We start from the raw sequence: 8,036 nt of genomic DNA on the forward strand, positions 1-8,036 counted from the left end.
CTGGAGGTAGCAGAGATGTATATACAGACATTAGCCCCCACAGAATGCCGACCCCTGGCTTATGACATCACTATGACATCGCTGGAGGTAGCAGAGATGTATATACAGACATTAGCCCCCACAGAATGCCGACCCCTGGCTTATGACATCACTATGACATCGCTGGAGATAGCAGAGATGTATATACAGACATTAGCCCCCACAGAATGCCGACCCCTGGCTTATGACATCACTATGACATCGCTGGAGATAGCAGAGATGTATATACAGACATTAGCCCCCACAGAATGCCGACCCCTGGCTTATGACATCACTATGACATCGCTGGAGGCAGCAGAGATGTATATACAGACATTAGCCCCCACAGAATGCCGACCCCTGGCTTATGACATCACTATGACATCACTGGAGGTAGCAGAGATGTATATACAGACATTAGCCCCCACAGAATGCCGACCCCTGGCTTATGACATCACTATGACATCGCTGGAGGTAGCAGAGATGTATATACAGACATTAGCCCCCACAGAATGCCGACCCCTGGCTTATGACATCACTATGACATCGCTGGAGGTAGCAGAGATGTATATACAGACATTAGCCCCCACAGAATGCCGACCCCTGGCTTATGACATCACTATGACATCGCTGGAGGCGGAGTTACAACTCAGGTAGCAGAGATGTACATACAGACATTAGCCCCCACAGAATGCCGACCCCTGGCTTATGACAGCACTATGACATCGCTGGAGGCGGAGTTACAACTCGGGTAGCAGAGATGTACATACAGACATTACCTCCTCTGCCAGGTATAACCTCTTCCCATCACTGACCAGTCACGGTGTATGAAGTATTAACCCTGTGTATGTCATAATAAACCATGTATGCTACTGTAATCCCTTAATGCTAAATTAACTTCTCTGATGACCACTATGTTTTTTGATGCAACTAAAATGGGGCATTAGCAAAGCTAGCACTCAATGTCTCAGGAACCAAAGCAACACAAACATTGATTTTTGCGGCACAAAACAGCACAAACGAATGGTGTATTCATTTTTAAAATTTAAGAACATGGGGTGGAAAGTGGGTGGAGTTTCAGCAAATTGAGCGCACAATATCTCGGACACCAAAGCGGTGCAAACGTTTATTTTTGCAGCACAAACGCAGCACAAACGAATGGTGTATTCATTTTTAAAATTTAAGAACATGGGGTGGAAAGTGGGCGGAGTTTCAGCAAATTGAGCGCACAACATCTCGGAAACCAAAGCGGTGCAAACGTTTATTTTTGCAGCACAAACCAGCACAAACGCAGCACAAACGAATGGTGTATTCATTTTTAAAATTTAAGACCATGGGGTGGAAAGTGGGCGGAGTTTCAGCAAATTGAGCGCACAATATCTCGGAAACCAAAGCGGTGCAAACGTTTATTTTTGCAGCACAAACCAGCACAAACGCAGCACAAACGAATGGTGTATTCATTTTTAAAATTTAAGAACATGGGGTGGAAAGTGGGCGGAGTTTCAGCAAATTGAGCGCACAATATCTCGGAAACCAAAGCGGTGCAAACGTTTATTTTTGCAGCACAAACCAGCACAAACGCAGCACAAACGAATGGTGTATTCATTTTTAAAATTTAAGAACATGGGGTGGAAAGTGGGCGGAGTTTCAGCAAATTGAGCGCACAATATCTCGGAAACCAAAGCGGTGCAAACGTTTATTTTTGCAGCACAAACCAGCACAAACGCAGCACAAACGAATGGTGTATTCATTTTTAAAATTTAAGAACATGGGGTGGAAAGTGGGTGGAGCTTCATAAAAATATAACGCGCAATGTCTCTGGAACCAAAGCGGCACAAACGTTCATTTTTGCGGCACAAACCAGCACAAACGCAGCACAAACGAATGGTGTATTTTTATTCATCTTTTGAGAACATGGGGTGCCAACTTCACACAGGTTTAGGAAACCTGTGATTAAGCAAAAAGAGACAGACTCCAGGCTAGGTCTCTGCTCTCACCTATGGATATGACACTTACCGGACTTTCCACAGGCAGACGTATTCACATAAAAGTGACTTACCTGCTACATGAAGAAGCAGATTCCAGGCTTGGACTGCTCTCATCTATAGACTTGACACTTACCGGACTTTCCACAGGCAGACGTGTTCACATAAAAGTGACTTACCTGCTACATGAAGAAGCAGATTCCAGGCTAGGTCTCTGCTCTCATCTATAGACTTAACACTTACCGGACTTTCCACAGGCAGACGTATTCACATAAAAGTGACTTACCTGCTACATGAAGAATCAGAATCCAGGCTTGGACTACTCTCATCTATAGACTTGACACTTACCGGACTTTCCACAGGCAGACGTGTTCACATAAAAGTGACTTACCTGCTACATGAAGAAGCAGAATCCAGGCTTGGACTGCTCTCATCTATAGAATTGACACTTACCGGACTTTCCACAGGCAGACGTGTTCACATAAAAGTGACTTACCTGCTACATGAAGAAGCAGATTCCAGGCTTGGACTGCTCTCATCTATAGACTTGACACTTACTGGACTTTCCACAGGCAGATGTTTTCACGGACAAGTGACTTACCTGCTGCATGAAGAGGCAGATTCCAGGCTTGGACTGCTCTCACCCATGGATATGACACTTACTGGACTTTCCGCAGTCAGATATGTTCACATAAAGTGACTTACCTGCTGCATTAAAAGGCAGATTCCAGGCTTGGACTGCTCTCATCCATTCATATGGCATTTGCTAGACTTTCAGCAGCCAAGTGTACTCACGACAGAGGTGAGGTACCGGCTGTAAGAAGAGGCAGATTCCGGGCTCGGTCTCTGCTCTCACTTATTCACAGCCCAAGGGAAGGGCACTCCTTTAACCATGGTTCCTTAGAGGTTTCCACCATTGGGGGTTTTTCCTCTCCTAAGTGTTAAAGGTCGACTCGTTCTGAGTCAAGGGCCCATCATCATCAGGGCCACATTTAAGACTACTGTCCTGACTTTTAATGAAAACTTCCACATTATCCAACTTCAATAAAGTTATTAATGAAGTCAGCGTATATCATTTGTATCTGAGCTTTTTTATGGATCTTTACAATACAGCAGAATATACATAGCACTTGACTACTTTGTATAGTTATACTTATATGGCACCATGGAATTAATGGTGCTATATAAATAAATAATAATAATAATAATAATAAATATAGTCATTACCTTGGTCAAAGTTGAAGGGAAGATGAATGCAGCATTTAATCAGCAAACACTGGAGGCAAATTTGCAATCATCTGCTTGGAAGCTGCACATGGGATGTACTTGGATGTTCCAACATGACAATGATCCAAAACACAAGGCCAAGTCAACCTGTCATTAGCTACAACAGAACACAGTGAAGGTTTTGGAGTGGCCATCTCAGTCTCCGGGCATCAATATCATTGAGTCACTCTGGGGAGATCTCAAGCGCACAGTTCATGCTAGACAGCCTAGGAATTTACAGGAACTAGAAGCTTATCATTCATATTCTCTCTCTAAAAAAAAAAGGCCAAGAAAGCAAAAATTCTACTGGGGTCTGTAAACTTTTGAGCACAACTGTAAGTCTATCTGCAGAAATATATTTAAAAAACTAGATGGCAGCCCGATTCTAAAGAATCGGGAGTCTAGAATCCATATATACTTGAAATTCGGCAGGAGCTTGAAGAGCAACGTCACTGGGCCCGCCTCCACGCAGTAGAAACTTGCTGTGAGGTAAAAATTCAAAAATCACACCAAAATGGCGGGCGGAGTGTGTCACAGTACGGCACGTTTCTGATTGGTCGCTCGCAGCAGGCGGCAACCAATCAGACACTGGACACTGTTGACGTCACTTATCTCCGGACATTAGCTCCGGACATTAGCTCCGGACATTAGCTCCGGACAGGAAGTTGGCACAAATTGCAGGAAGTAATATTCTAGGCAATTATATATTAGATGAGGTCCAGCAAATAGCACCACAAAGCAAACATTTTTTAAGTTCAGATAATCCCCTGTTAGGTAGACATCCAGGATACAAAGGGATGACAGTCCCTATATCAATCCATATGGGGCTATAAATAGTCTATCCCCCAAAGCTCCTGCCCTTACAAGGGCAGTCCACAACTACCCCTATACATAGGAAGCCCTGCACTCTGCCTTATAAATTCGTCCCTACGCGTTTCGTCCAAGACAACTCTTCAGGGGACATGCTTGCTTGTAGAGAAGGAGTGCCTAAATATTAAAGTAGAGGGACATAAAGTCCTGCCGCCCTCTATGCTGTCTACCTAACAGGGGATTATCTGGTGCTCCGTTGCCCTCGCTTTGGAATTGGTGAGACCGTTCCTTATTTATTTGTATATTTATTAAACACCAGCAAGTATTATTTACAATATATGCTAGGACTGTTTTTTCTGGTCTTATGTGAGTGCAGTAGATTTGCTGGGTCCACATATAAACATTGGTGGCACAGCTTTGTCATATTCACTGCCTCAGCAATCAGGATTCTGGCTGTTGTTATTGCAGTCGAGTTCTGTTTTATCCTATAGAGGGCTCACTAGTCTCTATGCACCATCACGTTATATGGTAGAGACATAGCCCCTGTTATGGTTTATTTTTCACTTGGGTGATTTGTGTGGTTTTTTTTTAGGTTACTTTTTGAGTATTAAAAGTTATGTTTTATTAGTCCTTTTTGCTGTATTGGGATTATTTATAGGATTATTTATTGTATTTATTACACAGATTTTGCTTTGTTATCATTATAAGTCAATGGGGAAGCAAAGTCGGCAGTGAGTGGAGGACAGGAAAACACCTATAGTGCCCATTTTAATGCCAAAAACATCAATTCGTGTTACTTAAGCTTGTCAATCTTAATATACCTTATAATAATAGTTAGCCATTGAAAACTGGGGGTCATTTGGCTAAAGTTGTGGGGGGTAGGGCTGGCTCAAGTTTTTCGTGGGCCCAGGAAACGTAGAGTACGTCACGGCGGTGGAGCACGGAGAGGTAAGTATTTCAACTTTGCAAGTGCTGTGATCCTCAGCAAGTAGGGGGAGCCCACTCATTCGCATTGGCACTGGCACAGGGCCTCTCAAAGTATGGCGCTGGGTTTGAAGGCGGGGGCGCCTCCCACCGACAGACACTTTTGCGTACTATGAGGGGCCCTGTGCCAGTGATGTTGCCAACGAGTATGCCCCACCCCACCTGATGAAGGAACCTGCACTTTCATCTGCACCTTCCTCTTTGTCCCCGTGTAAGGTGGTATAGTATGCGGGAAAGGGAACCAGACTCAGCAGGGTCAGATACTGGCTGTGTACAGTGCAAGGGAAATGTAGTGGTCTGGGTCAATGTACCAGCAGACTCATCTAGCAGTGGCTGGGCAATGGGCAGGATGAGGAGGAAGCACAGATATAGGCCCAAAGAATAAAATTGGCTAAATGCATTTCAGAATTGGTAACAGGACTAAACAGGCTGCATTGCTTTGTTCAGTGGAGGAAAACTGTAATGAGTGGCAGACACAGTTAGTAGGCCCAAGTAAAAAAGTGGGCCAAATGAAGTTCAAAATTGGTAACAGGAGTAAACAGGTGGCACTGTTTAGTTCAGTGGAGGAGAACACCAAGCAAGGAGCAGCAGACACCGTTAGTAGGCCCAACCAAACAAGTAGGCCAAATGCAGTTTAAAATTTCATAAAGGCTGAAAGCCTGAAAATTGAAGCTCAGCATTGTGCAGTGGAGGAGAACACCAAGCAGCGGCAGACACCATTAGTATGCCCAACCAAACAAGTAGGCCAAATGCAATTTAATATTTCATATAGGCTGGATGCCTGAAAATTGAAGCTCAGCTTTGTGCAGTGGAGGAGAACACGAAGCAGCGGCAGACATCATTAGTCAGCCCAACCAAACAAGTAGGCCAAATGCAGTTTAATATCTGATATATCCTTAAAATTGAAGTTCAGCTTTGTGCAGTGGAGGAGAACACCAAGCAGGTTGCGGCAGACACCGTTAGTAGGCCCAAACAAACAAGTAGGCCAAATGCAGTTTAATATTTCATATAGGCTGAAAGCCTGAAAATTGAAGCTCAGCTTGGTGCAGTGGAGGAGAAAACCAAGCAGAGAGCGGCAGACACCGTTAGTAGGCCCAACCAAACAAGTAGGCCAAATGCAGTTTAATATTTCATATAGGCTGAAAGCCTGAACATTGAAGCTAAGCTTTGTGCAGTGGAGAACACCAAGCAGGTTGCGGCAGACACCGTTAGTAGGCCCAACCAAACAAGTAGACCAAATGCAGTTTAATATTTCATATAGGCTGAAAGCCTGAAAATTGAAGCTTAGCTTTGTGCAGTGGAGGAGAACACCAAGCAGCGGCAGACACCCTTAGTAGGCCCAACCAAACAAGTAGGCCAAATGCAGTTTAATATCTTATATATCCTGAAAATTGAAGCTCAGCTTTGTGCAGTGGAGAACACCAAGCAGCGGCAGACACCAATAGTAGGCCCAACCAAACAAGTAGGCCAAATGCAGTTTAATATCTGATATATCCTGAAAATTGAAGCTCAACTTTGTGCAGTGGAGGGGAACACCAAGCAGGGAGTGGCAGACACCGTTAGTAGGCCCAACCAAACAAGTAGGCCAAATGCAGTTTAATATTTCATATAGGCTGAAAGCTCAGGTTTGTGCAGTGGAGGACAGCTGTATTGAGTGGCGCAGACAGACACAGGTAGTAGGCCTAAAATATAAAAAGGTGGCTAATAGCAGTTCAAAATTTATAAGAGGAGTACACAGATGGCATAGTGTGGTTCAGCGGGGAAGGACAAGTGTTCTGTCTTCCTCCACGTAGGATGCTGTGTGGATTCCAACATACGGCTAAACCTTCATCTACATCCCAGTAAACAGACTGTGTTGATGCTTAAGTCTTATTTATTAGGGTGATGATAACCAAAACTATAACGTTGAACAACAATGGTGGACAGTATTCATAGTAGATGATCAAATAGTGAATGATGTTGATGTACAAGGTGGATGTTCAGTGAATAATCATAGTGAATGACTGATCATAGTGGATGACTGATCATAGTGGATGACTGATCATAGTGGATGACTGGTGAAAAACTGTAAAGAATAACAGCATTTCAGTATATGCACATACAGGGTGCAATCACATAAATAACTGGGACATTACAGCAAGAATTATACAGAGTGCATTACACAGTAATTCTAACAGCACTGCCCTATTCTATACAAGAATGCATCTATCTACATGCAGAGTACACCTGAACCTAACTGCAAGCTGCAAAGCACATCTGCCTAACTATATCTGACTATAGGAGCTGCATAAGGCTTAAATACTAACACAAACATAAGATGCATTAAACCTTTATAAACGTACCGAGATCCGTTAGGACAGGAGTAAGAAAGTAAGCGAGACAGGAGCACGTGTGCCTCTCTGCAGATCTCAGGAAAAATGGCTACTGAAGCTTGTCTTCACAAGAAGAATGTGGGCGGAACTAACCCATAAGACATTGCTCTTAGGAGGGAAAGGTTGGTAAACAACATGAAAAGTAGGCAACTGATGACCTCCAGTGGCCACAACTTGAATAACATGATAATTAACTCTCTGCACATTAAGATGGGCAGAACACTCCCCGCTTGGCGTCAACAGATGCCACAATTAGGTTCTTTTGGGGAAAATAATAATACAAGCTCAGTAACGGGTCTGAGGAACAGTTTGTTTTCTCCAAGCTTGCACACTCTGACCTCTACTTTCCGCACTTTCCCATCTTTACTGAGAAGGGTCTTAATGACTAGGCCGAGTGGCCACTCGTTCCGATGTGACTGACTGTCTTTGACGAGTACAACATCGCCAGATTGAATGTTTGGGCGGTCTTTCTGCCACTTTGTCCTGGTTTGCAGAGTGGAGAGATACTGTTTCCTCCATCTATTCCAGAAGACGTTGGACACGCCTCCATTGTCGTCTGTAGAGGTCTTTGTCATTGAATTCTCCGAGTGGAGCTTTCGGG

This window comes from Ranitomeya imitator, chromosome 1 (assembly GCF_032444005.1).
Source record: "Ranitomeya imitator isolate aRanImi1 chromosome 1, aRanImi1.pri, whole genome shotgun sequence".
Lineage (NCBI taxonomy): Eukaryota > Metazoa > Chordata > Amphibia > Anura > Dendrobatidae > Ranitomeya > Ranitomeya imitator.